The sequence below is a fragment of the Numida meleagris genome, chromosome 10 (genome assembly GCF_002078875.1).
Source record: "Numida meleagris isolate 19003 breed g44 Domestic line chromosome 10, NumMel1.0, whole genome shotgun sequence".
Classification (NCBI taxonomy): domain Eukaryota; kingdom Metazoa; phylum Chordata; class Aves; order Galliformes; family Numididae; genus Numida; species Numida meleagris.
The window spans coordinates 12,635,042-12,651,892 of record NC_034418.1 but is presented as its reverse complement, the minus strand read 5'-3'; the positions used below and the strand labels follow the sequence as shown (position 1 = coordinate 12,651,892).

At 36.9% G+C, this 16,851-nt stretch overlaps 2 long non-coding RNA genes across 8 annotated transcripts in view; one reads left to right on the top strand and one right to left on the bottom strand.

The window, feature by feature from the left end:
- Window positions 1-8,048, bottom strand: part of LOC110404437 — a 249,209-nt gene extending 241,161 nt beyond the window's left edge. For 6 of the 7 annotated variants that reach the window (XR_002442244.1, XR_002442249.1, XR_002442246.1 and 3 more), the window contains exons 1-2: window positions 7,770-8,041; window positions 5,192-5,444 (exon numbers count right to left, since the gene is read on the bottom strand). This is a non-coding gene — a long non-coding RNA (uncharacterized LOC110404437). Of the gene's footprint in view, window positions 1-5,191; window positions 5,445-7,769 lie in introns of all 7 variants that reach the window. The other variant, XR_002442250.1, reaches the window with a different exon arrangement.
- LOC110404439 lies at window positions 8,069-16,330 on the top strand. Its single transcript, XR_002442256.1, has 3 exons — window positions 8,069-8,410; window positions 11,418-11,537; window positions 13,591-16,330. It is a non-coding gene; the product is annotated as an uncharacterized LOC110404439 (long non-coding RNA).

The window sequence follows — 16,851 nt, the reverse complement described above, 5'->3', positions numbered from 1 at the left end:
GGCATGGATTTTCCTCCCCTCTCCATTCTTCTATATGTTCTTTGAGCCTCAAGAAATAGTTGAAATGGTATTTAAAAAAACAGCACTACAAACGTATTCAGAATTCAGCCTTTTTCTCTACCACATATAATAAGCACCATGGAAGCTTTAAGGTGCTCTTGGTTTTTTTGTTTGTTTGTTTTTGTTTTTTGTCCCTCCCACCCTCCCCATTTTCAGTAAGAAGTGGGATCCAAATCACAGAGGATGACTGGAGATACTTAAAGGACTGTTGCTATGAGATACCCAGCAAAACTCTGCCAGTACTGGAGGTATGGATTGTTTGGATAAACACAAAGAACTGACGTTATAATTTGGTTTCAAATACATGAAAAATACAAGTTTTCTATGTTGTCTGACAGTGTTCTACTGCTCAAAATAGCACAAAAGGACACGATGATCCTTATCTTGAAAACATCTTAAAGTAAGATTTGAACTCCATATCCAAGATGATAATTATGATGTTATCAGAACTACCACCTTCTCCTTTGATTTTCTACCAGCAAGAAGTCAATTTACATTTTCTACTCTCCCAGGATGCTTACTGTAGTTGGGGTTGTTTCATACACTGTTTTCGAAAACAAGCAGGTTTATTTAAATTCTAGTGCTTGTTTAAAAATTCCTAAAGAAGCAGATCAAGGAAATCTGCAAAGCAAGGCAGTCAATATTTTAATTATCATCTTAAAATAAATACTATTTTTATTATAAAAATGATAATAATCATTTTTTAAATTATTTAAAGCATCGACAATCAATTCTTTGCTCTTCAAGAAAAAAAGACAGGTGCCTTAGTGATAGAAAACAAATTGCAAACTAATGAACAATTATGTTTCAATTATTTTTTTTAGAATAAAGTTTTTTGAATCTGTACTCACTCCAACTTAGGTTCAACAAGATATAAAACCACTAAATGCAAACTGAGTTCCTGTTGTTTACAAGCGGGGAAAAACTTTTCTGTTTTCCCTGACTGTGGTTTGCAAGTACTCATACCTTAATTACAAAAATGCAGTAATGGAAGTGCTGATTAAAGCATTAACAGAGATGGGTAGAGGTACTTTGCTATGTGATTTAGGGATATTAAAAACATGTATTTTGTGTTAAGTATGGCCTGTAAAATGCACTAATGTTTACATTTAACACAGTGAAGCTTAGAATTTAAATTTCAAAAAAAATTATCTTTTTATTATCCTCCTCTGAAAAATCAAATATGCTTTAATGCTTCAGAAGCTGCAGTACTGATCAGTTACTGGAAACACCTAAAGCTGATCAACTGACTTCAACACTGAAGCTCCAGGGCCTACCTACAACCTATTATTTCTTCACTGGTAGCCTTAGGGGGACACTAAGTAGGCATGTTCTTGTCTGAATGTCAGGCAGCCTGTCCACACACAACTGCAAGTGACTCCCCAGGCTACCTTACCTCCTACACCATTAATCAGCACATCAAGCTAAACTTAGATGTGGCAATTAAACTCAATGACCACTTCAACTGATCACACAAATGCACTTCTAGATGACAATTTTGTTTTGCAAACAAAAAAGTTACACAGATGGCAGATGCTCAATGCATCAATCACTTCTCATATATCGGACGTAAGGGTGGATGTGCTTGAAAAAAAAAAATCTGAATAAAAATAACAGGGAAAAAAGAAGCATCAAAGTTGAACAGAATAGCTGCTCCATTCCAACTACCAAAAAAAATCCAGTGATTCCTTTACAGAAATTTCTATAATCATTATGCTGAAGTGTAATCATCTGTAAGAACAGACTTGTCAAAGATCTATTGAACAAAGTTGAAAGGAGGAACCTGCCTTCATAATCCAAGCTGCATTAGGTCTGTGCTGAGTCCCAAAGGGGATAATTAGGTTTGGAAGTCTAATCATCCACTATAATAGAACAGCCTTTGTTCTCATCAAGCAGGACTTGTTTCAGTTTATCATCTGAGAAATGGGAATATTTGATGTCAATAATCAATTGACCTAAAGAAAATATTTTCCACTTCAGAAACTTCAGTTTTTGAAAACAAATAGCTCTCCTCCCTTCCCCATGCACCAAATACAGATATTTGCGAGGAACATTTAAGATTGCCTCTTCAAATCCTAATGATTTCAATGCATTGCTTAACCAATTAGAAAACAGAAGTATAGATCACACAGCCCCTGATTATGTAATATGTAAACATGACTTAATATGACTGGATTTGCTGTAAAACTTCATTTGAAAATTGTGTAAATTATAGTCTGCTGTTCTCAGGCATAAAAAAAAAAATCGAACAAGAGCATAAACATTCCTGCCACCACCCTAACTACCTCAGTCTGATCAGGCTTAGTTGGAATACCAATTAAAAGCAGGAAAACTCGAAATGCAAGATTTTCCTCTTGGTGCCGACTTCCATACTTTTGTAACAATATCTGCTGAACAGAAACATAAGCCTAGGCAGCGTGTAGGACACCTGTAGCAAGCTTGAACCAAATGACTTTCTACACAAACTATCAGTACGCTAGCATTAGGCCTACCACGCCCCATGGACTTCACCTTGCAACATGTTCAAAACACGTATGGCCAATACAGAAAGCAGTTGAGTACTTGTGCTCCAAGGACAGTCTAAAGATGTGAACTGGACTACTAAGAGTAGTAGCCAGAAATACTACTTGCACTACACTAAAAACTGAAGTTTCTAGATACTCCTCAAACAACAGATACGTAAGGAAAAAAAAAAATCAGTTGCCTGCGGAATTCTTTCACAGTATCAATGGGGACAAGAGTTTCTAAACGTTCTGCACAGGGTTGATTTTTAATTTTTTTTTTAATTACTCAAGTTTCTACAGTTGTGATTGCTGTTCCCTAATCGAATCAAACTCCTTTCTAATGAATCTGGCCCACAGAAATCAATGGCAAAAAATCTGAGCTGGAAGTAACTGTTGCTTAAAGGTGTTTTATTTAAAAGGTTTCTGAATTCTTTAAAGCAATATCTCCACTGCTGTGAGAAATATCCTGTAGATTGATTTTATGGGAATTGCTTGAAAGAAATGCATTCTTTAGAGCACAATTTTCCATGCTATTTTATAGATGAGAATACATATAGCCAACTAAATATTTTCTTTCTCTCATGAACTGAAAATTTAGACACAAATAAAAGGCATGTTTGGAATTCTTTATCCCCTACATTTCCGCACCTCCACTATACCAATGGATTTTATTCTGAATACCAAAAGGAAGGGATCCCACACAAAACGTGCAGAAGATACACTCAATAAAGAGCAGGAAAGCAATGACGTGATGTTCTGGAAGTTCCCTCCCCCCCCTTTTTGAATTCTTAATGGTACTTTTTTCTCACAACGCATTCATTTCATCGCAGTTACTAATCCGCATTGGTGCACGATATATCACACTTCTAATAGAGCTTTTTAAGCAGCTCAAGCTTTACACTGTAAAAGAAACTTTTTCAGATGGCACTGTGGCAACAGATGCTTTGTAGAAAATTAAGTCCCATTTTAAATTTAAGACACCACGGAATCAGTTTATTGATTTTTTGGTTGCTTTTTGTTTTGCAGGGGTTGGCTTTTTTTTTTTTTTTAAATTACAGCATAATAAAAAGTCAGCACCCTCCCTACTGATAACAAGACATTACTGCAACAGATCTATCTTCACACTGAAAGTGCCTGCATGCTAGAGCTTTTTCTGAGAAGAGACATCTTCAATCAAAACTTAATTTCTTGTAACATGTGGTATAATTCACAAAACAGGAAAATAGACTTCAATCTTAAAGCACCACAGTAGTTACACGAATTCAGAAAAAGAATCTAGTTCACATATAGAGAGATCATGTGCTCATCCTAGATCTGAAGCTGAAATCAGCATCATACAGGCAATTGGCTCAGGTCCTCTTTTCATTGCACGACCTCTCTCTGTTTGATGAAATTTTTATTGTATCACCTTGCCATAACACTGCCTCATCAGTGTCCTCCCACGTTCCCAAACCATGTCAGTCACAGAATTACTAAGCAAACTCAAAAGAAACCTCATTCACAGCTGATACACTAAGATTAGTTTGCTCGACTGAATTCTGAAAAGCAGCCATACTGCAGAATGCACATCAAACCTGTGTTTCTCAGATTAGAACACTTCCAAAACAACACAATAGTAACCAATGTTTTCTTATAAATCATTTTCAACACTTGGTTAGGTACTCTTCCTCCACTGACTTGCTCAGTGACAAAGGTAGGCACAAAATATAAAAACAAGCACATGCCATTCAATATACTAATCCTGTACACAGCATGTTTTTTCCACTGTTAGGAATTTGAACTCTAGAATGTGTTCACACAACATGTAATTTATAGTTTTATGTACTCAAATCCATTTTTTTTAAGGTGCATAAGGTCAAACTGGGCTGTATCTCTTAGCAAATAGTAGACTTTCATATAAGTTAAACATATCAGTACATCTACCTGACTAGAAACAATGAAAGCACTTCTCAAAAACAAACAAAAAAAAAAACATTCAAGAGCATCCATCATCAAAACAACCGGTATCATAAGAAAAATAAATATCTTCCAAAACCTCATGCTACATCTGAATACAAGTAATATGGCCTACCAAATGCCCTCAGGTGAAAATGAACAGCTAATACACCTTTCACAGTTGTTTTATTTTTACGCCTATACAACATTGATTTCACACGTTTAATCTACGACAAAATATACTTTAAAAAATAGATATAATTGTACGTAATAATCAACTTAATCACTTAAGATACTGACACCTAAAAATAACGAAGTATCTATTTTCAAAAAATGATAGGGAATACAGCATCCACTTTTAGGTCTTAAATTAAGATATGTGCTAAAATACAAGATGACATTAAGTTAAAAACCACTTTCAAGCTGCTGTGAATTTTATCTTTTTTACATGACTGTTTTTAGCAGGAGATAAACAAAGAGAGGTTTTTTTTGTTTGTTTGTTTCTTCATAACTGATTAGCTTAGCTGACAAGAAGGCAAAATATCCAAACTCCAAGCTTACTGGAGCTGTCAGCTTTCTCCTGCCATCAACTCCACAAAGACCAAGGAGTTCACAAACTCAACTGCAGCATGAGACTAGTTCAGTTTTAAAAGCAATGATGTAAAAGTCAGACATAAGATGCATTTCCCTACCTACTGCATTCCTCCATCAGTTCCCCGCTTCCCGGGTTTGTGATGCTGATTCAATAATTTCCTCAGCTGCAGCAAGCTCTGCCCACTACACCGGTGCATGGGAAGCGCCTCTTGCACTGTCACTTGTCTGGCTGGTTCTCACCACCTGCATGGTTAAGTTCCAGTGGCATGCTTCTCACCAAGGTTCCTTGCTTTCACAATGTATGCTCAGAGAACCTTTCGCAAACAATCTTCCCAGGAGAACAAATGCAGCCTAACACGTGGCAAAAGAAAAATATTCCCGTCACAAACTTACACTTTTTTTTGTATACTTTTTAAAAATATAAATATAGCTCTGAAAATGCAATATTGGTCCTTTGCCTACAACATTTAACAAGAACTGTGTTGGGAAGGACACAGAAGAAATTGGAAAACACAAATGAAAAGCAAGGAATGAGTTGCTCATCTCCTCAAGAAAAGGTTTTGGTTTTTTTTCTCCAAGTATTCTTCAAGGCATACAAAATGTTCATGCAGCTCCAAAATTTAGTTTAGTTAAGTGGTAAGGCTTTGTAGCACATCACTTGGCTTCATTTTCAGATTCATATAAGCTGTAAACATTAGCAAACGTATGAAAGGATGCTATGTAAGACTCAATACACTCACATCCAGAAGCCCATCCCAGCTACTCCCTTTCTGACAGATGGGGAGAAGGCTATTCAACAAAATCCCACCTGTTTTTTTGTTGTTGTTTTTTTTTTCCCCTCCCTTTTCTCAGCGTACGCATTCTGCTCCATCTATTTGCTCCCAATTTACCTGTTTCCTTCAGAAAGAAAGGGTATAGCATATGAAAGGGCACTCTTTAGAACAGTCATCTACTTCAGCAGGTCCTAAGTTAATGTCATTTGCATTTTTTCCACAATGTAAGAGCATTTATATTCTCTCTTGATGGAAAATGTGGTAAGGCTGATGAAAATTAAATTTCTGAGGCTAACCCAAGGACAGCTCACCAGTTAAGCTGTTCTAAGCTTGCAGGTTTAACTTGAGGATACTGCTGAAGTCCATACACTGATGAAGCCACAGGTTACTTCCGATTTACATCAGTGTCATTGCCAGGGAATCCAAGTAATAGTATAGACTATAAGTAACATTGATTCATTCTACTATGTTTTCCAAAAAATCTAATTTCCCTTGAAAGGCATTACTAAAATCAATTTGACATTTCATGTTCTTGAGCCTCAAGAAAAGGAACCTTGCTTTGGACTTGTACATAACACAAATTTTGGTCTACTTATTTTATAATAAAGAATAATTTATTTTTAAAAAAACACCTGAAAAGCTGCATAGAAGTGCTCCTTTCCTTCTCTACAATAAATGATAGGGTCTGAGCCACTATATAAATTTCACCTATTAAATATGAAGAAGGTATAGACTGAGTAATTAATATATGGGACATGCATCTCCAGGGAAAAAGGCAAGAATTTTATCGGAAGTTAAAGATGAAGCCAAAATTCTGATTCCCTTAAAAGGGAAGAGGCCCCAGCTCCTTAATATAAAAAATGAATATACTGGGAGTTACCCAGTATTGAAATATTTAAGGCTTTTGAACTGAAATGAGAAAGATTCTTCTTTAAAGCATTCCAGTTTTTATAATCATTTTTCTATTTATACTCTTCTAAAAAGGAAGAGCTATTCAATGTTTTAATAAACAGAAAGTATATTCTAATCGAAAACAAAGAGTCTATGATTCATAACTTTCTAAAAAAAAGAGGTTAAAGAGTAGCAAATTCTCTTTTTAAAGAGTAATAAAGAGTTGCCATGGATATGAAACAAAAATATGTTCCTCCCTACCCCCTTGAGCAAAAGTACTAGTATTTTACACTGCATTTGAAAGTGTTTCAAAATGAAAAAAAAAAGGGTTAGATGTGTATTAATAGTGTAATTACTCTTTAAATTTTCATTAACAGGCAAAAATCCAAATCTCCTGGTCCCATCTCTCAGTGATTATTTAAATTAAAATCCCCAATGAAGCTGACAGGCTACTTTTATGAGCAGACATGCGTCCTTTTTCCTCCATTAGTGAATGATCTGTACTGCAAGATGGGTTTTTTTGGCTGAATTCAACATTCCTTAAATTTAGTGAATAATTACCAAAATAAGAAACAACCTGTTATAAGAGGAGGGAGCAAAAAAAGGAATTGAAAACAGGCTGCAGGGAGTTATCAAAGCCTATCTGAATATGGAAGCTGTTGATTTACCTTTTTGCTGTGACCCCTCAATCTATGGTTTCATCTGTTTACATAGCTTTAAATTAAACAGCACAGCACAGAAAATGAGTCATTGAAAGTGATAAAACTTTGACCTCATAAATATAAAAAGAGGACCACAGGCTACTTGCATGGTAGAGTCAACTATGGAAATCATGGTCTGGGCAGAATTTTAAACACAAAACTATTTTCTAGACAGAGACCATCACAATGCAGGTGAGCTGCTTGCACACTAACCAGCGTGGGCTGGAGATTGCCACCACTGTGCAATTGTTTTTAGAAAAGCTTAACACCACCACCACGTAACCTACAACTGCTGGGACAGCAATCCCCACCTTTTCCTCAGGCAAGCTTCACAGCAGCCATCTCACATCACCTGTTTCCCAAAGGAGTAAGAGGAGTAAGCCATGGCATTTACTGAGAAGAAATGCATGGAATTCACAAGGTTGAGAAAAAGAAGGCAAATGAAATAGCACGATTACACCACGGCTGGAAGAGCAGGGGAACTAAACACTGCAAGCACCCACAGCACCCAGCTGCAGCGCAACAGGCAGAACCAGCACCAACTGCCCACCAACCGTTAAAGCTTCCAGAACATTCTGGGTTGCTAGGCAGACTTCGACTCAGAGCTTCTTACATTCGCGTGCTGCCCACCGTGTTCAGCCAATCCCGTTCAGGCTGGGGGAAGTGACTTTTTCTGATTGGTGCATTCCAACTCCCCTCAGCACGGGCTGTTCCCGCCCAGATGTTGGTGAGAGGCTGAGAACTGTTCCTTCTCTCAGTAGATTCCTGAAGGTGTGGCAGCCAGTGGAAAATGGTGTTGGTATTTAAGGGTTGGAGGAGAGCGCTTGGGATGTATGCTACGTGGTGATGCATCTGCAAGCAAACCAAAGCATAGCATGGAGCGATTGCTTAGTCGCTTTCTCTCAGCCCATCATCCTATTAGTTGGGAAAGCTGTGCAAATGCTGAGTGCAGGTGACATGAATCAGTTCTGCTTTTTTTCCTTTGCCTCATCCCTGTGGCATGTTGGAGACAAACAGTTTTCAACTTGGGAAAATTCATGGAAGTATTAAGATTCATCCATTGATATCCTCTAGACAAGAAAGGAGAAAACACTGCGTAAATGTGTGTAAGAGAGGCTCTACTTTCAAAGAAAAAGATTGCCTTGAGTCCTTCAGCACAGGGAGAAGCAAGAGCTGCTTCAGTAGCTGCCTGGCAAACCCTTTGTCCCGCCTCACCTCCTGCTCTTCTCTTCCCCAAATTCAGAGAAACGTCCAACCTGGAAACCTATTAAGTTCCATAAGTGAAATTTACCAAAGATGGAACAAAATTGAAGTAGCTTCTGACAGAGAACAACATCAAAAACCTTTAATGATAGGTGGCTGTTTTTTTGTTTTTTTTTCCCTGAAACTGATTTTATCCTGTAGAAGGAGCTAGGAACAATGATAAATGACCAGTTTCCTTAAAGACAGAACTGTTCCTTGAGTCTTCGAGGAAAAAAAAGGGTGGTAGAAGGATAAATAGAGAAGCTAGAGAAAAATCTGCAGTAGTTAGGCTTAAAGCACAGATCATTTGAGATGAATATAACTGCTTGGCCTTCAGGTGAAGCTTAGAAGGATTTCCAAGGTATTGGTCTGAGTTTTATATTTGCTTATTAGATATAAGCTCAATAGACTGCAGAAAGAAAGTGGCAGAGCAGCTGCCAAACTGCTTTTTTTACTGGAACTGCAACACCGTTGATAAAAGATAAGGTACTGCTTTGGCTGGAAACTTGGAATTTATGGAAGTAGAGAAATTTCAAACCTCAAACAAAACATATGATTTTTGTCAAACATATAGGTGCAAGAGAGATTTTTTTTCTAATGCAGGTCTTGATGAGGCAATGTGCAGCTCAAGGATGAGGAGATGGTCAGGCTGCTTCCTGGCTTCCGCTCAGTTCTCAGGGGACCTGAGTTGGTCAGCTTCTCCCACTTCTTCTTGAGTCAGCTGTCAGGCAAATATGAAGTCTGATTTCCACTGTTCTGCAATCATGCAGCTCCTGGGAGCTCACTTTGCTCTATCATTTCATATTTATATGCTGGTGGTTGCCTGGTTCTGAGCCAGAAAATGGCTCACTGTAGAGCTGTAAGAAGGGGCTCTGTTTCACAGGTAGACTTTTTCAAAAAATTAACAGAGCTTAAGCAATACTAATAGATAGGTAATTGTGTCGTTACAATGGAATCAGCTAATTAAAGTAATGCCAAATGGGAAATATCCACTGTTCTGTTTTGGCAGGCAACAGAGGAAAAATCATCCACTGCTTTCATGTATCCCTGAGCCATTTATATCTATAATTCCAGACCTTTTCTCTGTCTGAGTTAAGGATTAAAATCTTTTATGAAAACAGTGTTAACAGGAGAAAAGCCAACAGAAAAGCTTGGTTTTGAGACGGCAGTTATGTTCTGAAATTGCAATCTGGAAAATGGTATCCTTCCACCCTGGTCAAATTTGATCTTACAGTTCCTCAGCACATTCTAGTCCATGGCAAAGGGAAAATTTCTTTTTCACCAAACAGTGAAATAAGAAACAAAATTAGAATAAATTAGTTGCTTTTTATGTTCTTAGCCTTCAAAAGCAAGTATGAAGGAATAAATTATATTCTTTCCCATCTTTAACCTCAGTATCAAACATTTACAGAATCAGGGCTACACAATATATTGATGGTTACTGAGGATGCAGAAAAATAAATTTATCCTATCCTTTTGCTAGTGAGAGAGTATTTGGGTCGAGGATAGTGTCATCCTATTTTCAGAGAAAAATATTTTGGCTGGGCAACAACTCTAATCTCTGGCCTGTGTATTCCATTTACTTGTAATGGTATGAAGGACAGAGCAAGGACAATAGATGAGAGAGAAAAAATATCAAGGAATGTATTGAGTAAGTTCGCTAATTTTTATGAAATGCTGTGGAATCCTCCATGAGTATTGTCATGCATTTTTGTTATGCAACAAATGCGAAGTATGTTTCTTCATTGCTTGTATGAAGGGGAAAGGAGTGATCACTATCTCTGTTGACCTGGAGTGTCTTTGGCAGCAGCAGTCTTTAGAAGTAGTATGATGAATTTTTTTAAAGAATCTTTCACTGGATGCAGAAGGTATAGAGATAGTTTTGGAGAAATACTGGAAATCCATTTTCTCCAACTTTTCAGACGTAGCCAGACAAGCCATTAGTAAAACTAATGTAAGGCATAATCATACAATAGCAAAAATGACTGCATGACTTAATGCATCTCTTCCATTTTTCTGTCTGCCACAATTCTTTTGATAATCTTATCATTGTGTAACCATCGCAAGCAGCATCACCAGAAGTAATGGTTAGCTATTCTCAGACCACTTTTAAATTATTCACAGCAGCTATGTTTCCATTTCTCTGACTCATTCTTTTAGAAATAACGGGAAGTAGAAAACATGGAAATGGAAGAGTTACGACATTACATTTTTAGATGGAGAGAGAGCTAAAAATTATCTAATTTATTATTTCTTTTCTCAGCATTGCAAGAAACATTGTCATCTTACTGAAAAATTACCCACTGAAGCATTAAAAAACACCAAAATTTGCTCCATTTGCACTAGCAGCTTTTCTGATGATCTTTACCGGAAAAAGGAATGAAGATGCTTTCTAATACAAAAACAAGACCTTTTATCATATTATTTTTTTAATATTAGTTAAACTCTACAGAAAGAATAGCCTCAGAAGAACAGTCTTGCCAGGCACCTTTCAGTGTGTCATGCACAGGGGGAATGTCTCTAAGGGTCCCAAAAAGAAACAAACAAACACAAAACTTCAGCACTACTTTCTCCTCAAAAATAAAATAAAATTAAGAAAAAAAAATCAGACGTTACCAAATTAAAAAAAAAAAAAAAGATTATAATTTCAGTGCATTCTTTTTATCACAGATCTCAAAGTAATTTACAAAGGTCAGTTTTTTTAATTCATATTTCAGGGAGGGGACCGGAGCACAATGAGAAAAGAGATTTGGCAAAGGGCCCCTTGCAGGGAAGCAGAATTGAGGCCTGAACCCCCAAAGCCTACACACCAGCTCACACTGTCATCCAGAAACTGGGTGAGTTTAAGAAGAGAATACATATATCTTTGTCTCCATTACTTTTAATTTTAATTTAAAACAGTACTTTAATAAATAAGTAAACTAATATTTCCAGAAGGTGTAAGAGAGGGAGAAGACAAGAGATATGAGAAGGAGATGGGCTGCAGCCCATCTGCTGTAAGAGTATATTTTGAAAGATGTCCTCCAAAGGTTGTTTAAATTGGCTTCAGGGCTGCTGCCCCATATAGAAATACAGGAAAAAAAAAAAAAAAAAGCTTCTAAAAGAATGATCTGTCTGAAGATCTCTATGGTAATAAACCATTGGACAGAGTGTCTTACACAATCTTTCAAAAGCAATTCAAAATGGCTTGGATGCAAGCCAGCTGGACGGGAAGTTGGCTGAAGAACTGCAAACAAATGGTGATGTTACACAGTAATGTATCAAGTTGTCCATTCAGACACCAGAAAGAGCAGCGTTCTGTCAGGTCTTATTTAAAGTATTGCTCTGCTCTGGAAAGTGACAAGATAAAATGGCACCTTCTTTCTCAGCAACTCTGATCTATATATGTATGCAGTCATATCTAGTTAATGACAAAAATTTATTCCTATTACTCCTGCAGAGTCAAAATAATCTAGAGTTGACTAAAAGGTGTTACTGCCAGTACCTCATTGAAATAGTCTGCTAGGTTGCAATCAGTTATAGTTGTACAGTAGGTTACAGAGGAGCCACCAGGGGCCTAATTCAGCAAACTGACTCTTTATTACTTATAATAATGCTTGAGATGACAAAAGAAAACCCACCTGTGTGAATCTCAGGACACAGCCTGAGTTTTCCATACTGTCTGCTAGATCCCTTTTCTGGAGAGTAATACATTCTATAAAGACTCATCAAGTTGCAATAACAACTGCTGAAATGCACCACCCACCACCTCAGTGTGCTAATATCTGCTGTTTGGCCTCAATTAACATTCATCAACCATTGATGAATGTCAGTGGGTACAATTTTTTTCTGCACGGACGTATTGAATTCCACACCTTTTCTTACTTTCATGTCAGATGCCATTTTGTTGGACTGCCCCTCTACTGCCATCTGTCACAAGGCAACAAAATTTATGGGAATATTTGGGAAGGTTCAACTTCTGCTAGCATTCCTCCATCGTTGCCTTGGATGCCATGGACCGACATAATAAAATAGGAGGCATTACTTTTGGAGTAGCCTTCCTACACTGTAATTGAGTGGCCTTATTCTTAGCTACAGTGGTAGTCAATGTCTTGGAAACAATATGAAATCCAGTAGGTAGTATTGATCTAACCTAAAATAAACTAAGCTAAATTATAAAGGGATAAGCTAAACGCATACAATATACTACAATGTTAAAGGTTGTAGCCTATCACGTATAATGGATTTCTTGTGGTTCCTAAGTAAGCTTTGAGTATTGACTGTTCATAATAGAATCTAGCACAAATTAGGGATAGAGAGGAGTCTCAGCAGACTCCAAGTTCTAAAATACTCTGCATTTCCAAAAAATATGCAGGAAACTTCGTTACAGAAGAATTAAATAAGTGCAAGAAATAAAGAAGAAATTAGAGAACGCTTGCTGGGAAATTTCAACGTAACGCTACTTTAGCCTCACTAATGAGCATAAGACTGACTTGCCCAATTCTAAAAGATATCTTCCCACTTCATACAAAAATACTGTTTCTAGCAAATAACCAGGAAACAAAATTGTTTCCCTTCTGCTACCACACTTTCTACAACATATGTGAAGTTCTTTGCAAAATACGCTTGGTATAAGGACTTGTTTCCCACATTTCCCAGTAGAAGGCCCTAAGGATGGCTTCTGTGCTATGGCCAACATTAAGAGAATATGCCATCTGTCCTTAATTTGCCCTTACACTCCCAAAATGTGAAATAAACAGTTTCTACAGTAGCGAAAGACTTAAAAAACAAAAACAGCACTGAAACTATAAAAAAAAGTCCTCTACTTACTCATATGAAATCTTAGCAGTATAACTAAGCTGTTTCCCTGTCCTCAGGATACTTTCATAAAAAAAATTCTCTCTATTGCAGTTCATCGCTCAGAAGATACTGTCTGAATAGAGACATTGTTTCACCTTACAGAGATGAACTACTGTTAACTTTTACATTTTTTTTCTTCTCTTACATACTCCTCCAAACTTTGGAAATGATTCCATTTTTTATTTTGACCTGTGAAAGAAGGCTGAGACCTAAAAGCTACTAAAATGCTACATTATAATAAGAGACTCAGCAGTTTAATTAAAGCTATTATTTCTCCCAATAGACCTTGATTCTCTTATGTTCTTACACAAATCTCAGTATGACTGCTGCACACTTTAAAGTTACTTTTCTGCTTAGAATAACCATACATTTAAATTTGCATTTTAAGTAGTGTGACATGCTTCTATCACTTCAACATTAGTACTGAAATCAAGATCTTCTTTTGGGAACCCAAAAGACACTGTCATCTTCCTCTAAAGAGCACCAGTTATCTTTATTATAACTGAACCTCAGTAAACTTTACCTTATTCTCCTCATTTTGTTACTTGCCAGTGCCCATAGGAGAACAACATGATATAAAAACAATTTTTTTTCTCACTAAAGATCAATAAATGTGACCAAACAAACAGATCAAATGAGTAACGAAACCACCATTTTTATAACTACCTGCCAGGTGAAATCAAACTTGAGAACACTTCACAGTGATGTTTTAAATATCTCTACAAATATGTACTTCCATTGCCCAATTTTTCTCATTGTTAAGCACTTTTTTTTTCCTAATGTCTGATTTAAATATTTCCTTTTATGCAGTAATTTCACGCTATTGCTCCTTATTATGCCATTTTCAGCCTCTGCCAATAACACAACAGGGATTCTTGCTGCTCAATTATTTGTAGACAGTTATGTCCCTATCATAGCCCCCCCTTTGACTCCTTTTCTCTTGGTTCTGCATATCAAAGTGTGGTTCTGTCTGCAAAGTGTAAAGTATATATAATGAGATATGGTATTTATCATCCATCATTTGTTTTTGTACAAAAATGATACAACATTTGCATGTCAAAAGCCTTTCTGCCACTTCTCCAACTGCTAGAGCAGCAAACTCAGTCTGGGCTCTGAAAGTCAAGCTGTGTTCCTTCTGCTTCATACATCATCTTTCTAATAAAAGTTCTACAGTGAGACCCAGCTGCAATTCTGCTGATGACGCATGCAACAAAATATATACCAGCTCATAATACCATTGGCTCTACAGTCATAACAGAAGTAAAAACTAGATGTCATTCAGTGATTGTGAGTGACATGAATTAATCACCCGGGACCAAGCAATGTTGTCAGTACCTTATGCCCAGTATCTAGCAGAAGTCTTTCCTTCAGACAGTTTAATTTCTGCAGCTTAGTACTGTGTACAAAAGAATGGAGAGGAAATCGTTCCCAAACCTTTTCACTGGTTTAAATGTGTGATTCATATTTTGCTGTTTTCTCCTGAGTTGGTTTCCAACCTTTCAAAACTGTCATTAAATATAGTGCCTTCTTTGATGTGGACTCTCACTGCAGAATTTAAAAAATGCTCTTCTGACATATAATGGAAAAAAAGAAGAGAATTCTAACCAACAGCTTGTTTCATTTAATTCATCTGAGAGCTAACCAGAATTATATCCCATGGTACAGAACGCAGCTCTTTTTTAAAACTTTCTGCCAAGGTGAAGATTATCAGCAGCCATCCACAGGTAGTGTTCAACCATTGGTAAAATGGTGATTTTCTTTGCTGCTGTAGGTACTAGAGGCCCTGTGTTACTCCCAAGTTTTCCCTTTTATAACAATGTTTGAGCCTATCCATTACTTGAGAAACTGTCCTGAACACGATTAGGAACTTTCTAATTTGTGTGATTGTGTAGTCTGTGCTAAATATTAGAAGGCATCAGAAAGGTACAGACCACACCCTTCTTACTATGAAAACTTTGTATCCTCCTTGACTTCTTTCTAATCTCTGCACAGGTTTACCTTTTCATGGAAGCACAGCAGTAAGCCCCCACAGTTCATGAGCCAATGACTATTTACGTGTCTATTAGTTCTTGTAATCAACTTTGTGAAACTTCTTTGAATGTGGTTTTATTTTTGGTATTTATATTTTGGTAAGTCTTCTGTCTTCATTAATGTGACTTATCTGTAAGTTAAGTTGCAGATAGAGACAAGCATTTATCTTGTCTGTTAACAAATGGGTACTGTAGAAAGCATGATCTAAAGCTGGAATTGTCTAGAAAATGGCATTGCATGAGCTTCAACCTGCACTTAAAATTTTTCACCCTAGATAGTGCTGTGGAATGTGTACAGGGTGGCTTTATACATACTGTCAAACACAATTTGAAGTCAAACCACCTTATTAGACAACTCCTTAATCGGTGTAATATTTTAAAGAGGAAATACTGGTTATCAAATTGGGATTAAAAGACAGCAATATCCATTCTGGTGACTGCCAAACAGTCACTGCAGCCAGACCTTCACATAACTGAGAACATAAAAAGGTTTTTTTGGTTGGTTTTATTTGTTTGTTTGTTTGACAGTCCACTACAAGCTACCAATGTGCTTATCTGTTTCATCTTACATGAGCTTGTAAGGCATTTCTGTCAAGTTAAAGATGTGAAGAATTACATTTTTTCCCAGTAATGCTGGAGCAAGTATTTCCTGTCAGAACTTGATTTTGCATGCTGCAACTCAAGGCAAAGCAGTATATTTTGCTTACCTAACAAAACCAAGCAACCAACCCCAAATAAATCCCAAACAGCTGGTGCCTTAACCAAGATCTACAGAAGCTTCTGTTATTTCTCCCTGCTTTCTTCCCCCACATTGAGTGTATACTGTGCAGGCAGACATACCTGTGTGATAATATGTAAGATGGTACAATCTAAGGAATCCAAGGCTTTTCTCAGAGTTGATGGGCTTCCTTTCCTCCTTTTGAACTCTGTCACAGCCTTGTAGAACCAGTACCCTCACCAGACATAAAGTTCTCCCTGCAAGTGAGTGGGTTTATATTCATACTGTGTGATGAATTAGAATATTTCTGTGGGACATTTTATGTCCTGAGGGACATTTTTGGTGCACTTGTCATGAATTTAAGCATAAGTTTAGTGTGTAGTCTGGATGTTGGTAATGTTCCAATTTACAGGATCACCAGACTTCTCAAAAATTACTGACTTTCATTAGAGGTGTGAAATTAGTCTGACATTGATTAAGGTCCTATACAAGTTAAGGTCTCTGAGGTTTGCTGACTTGATTGGAGTATGACACAAATAATTTAAAAAAGATCTCATAAATTAC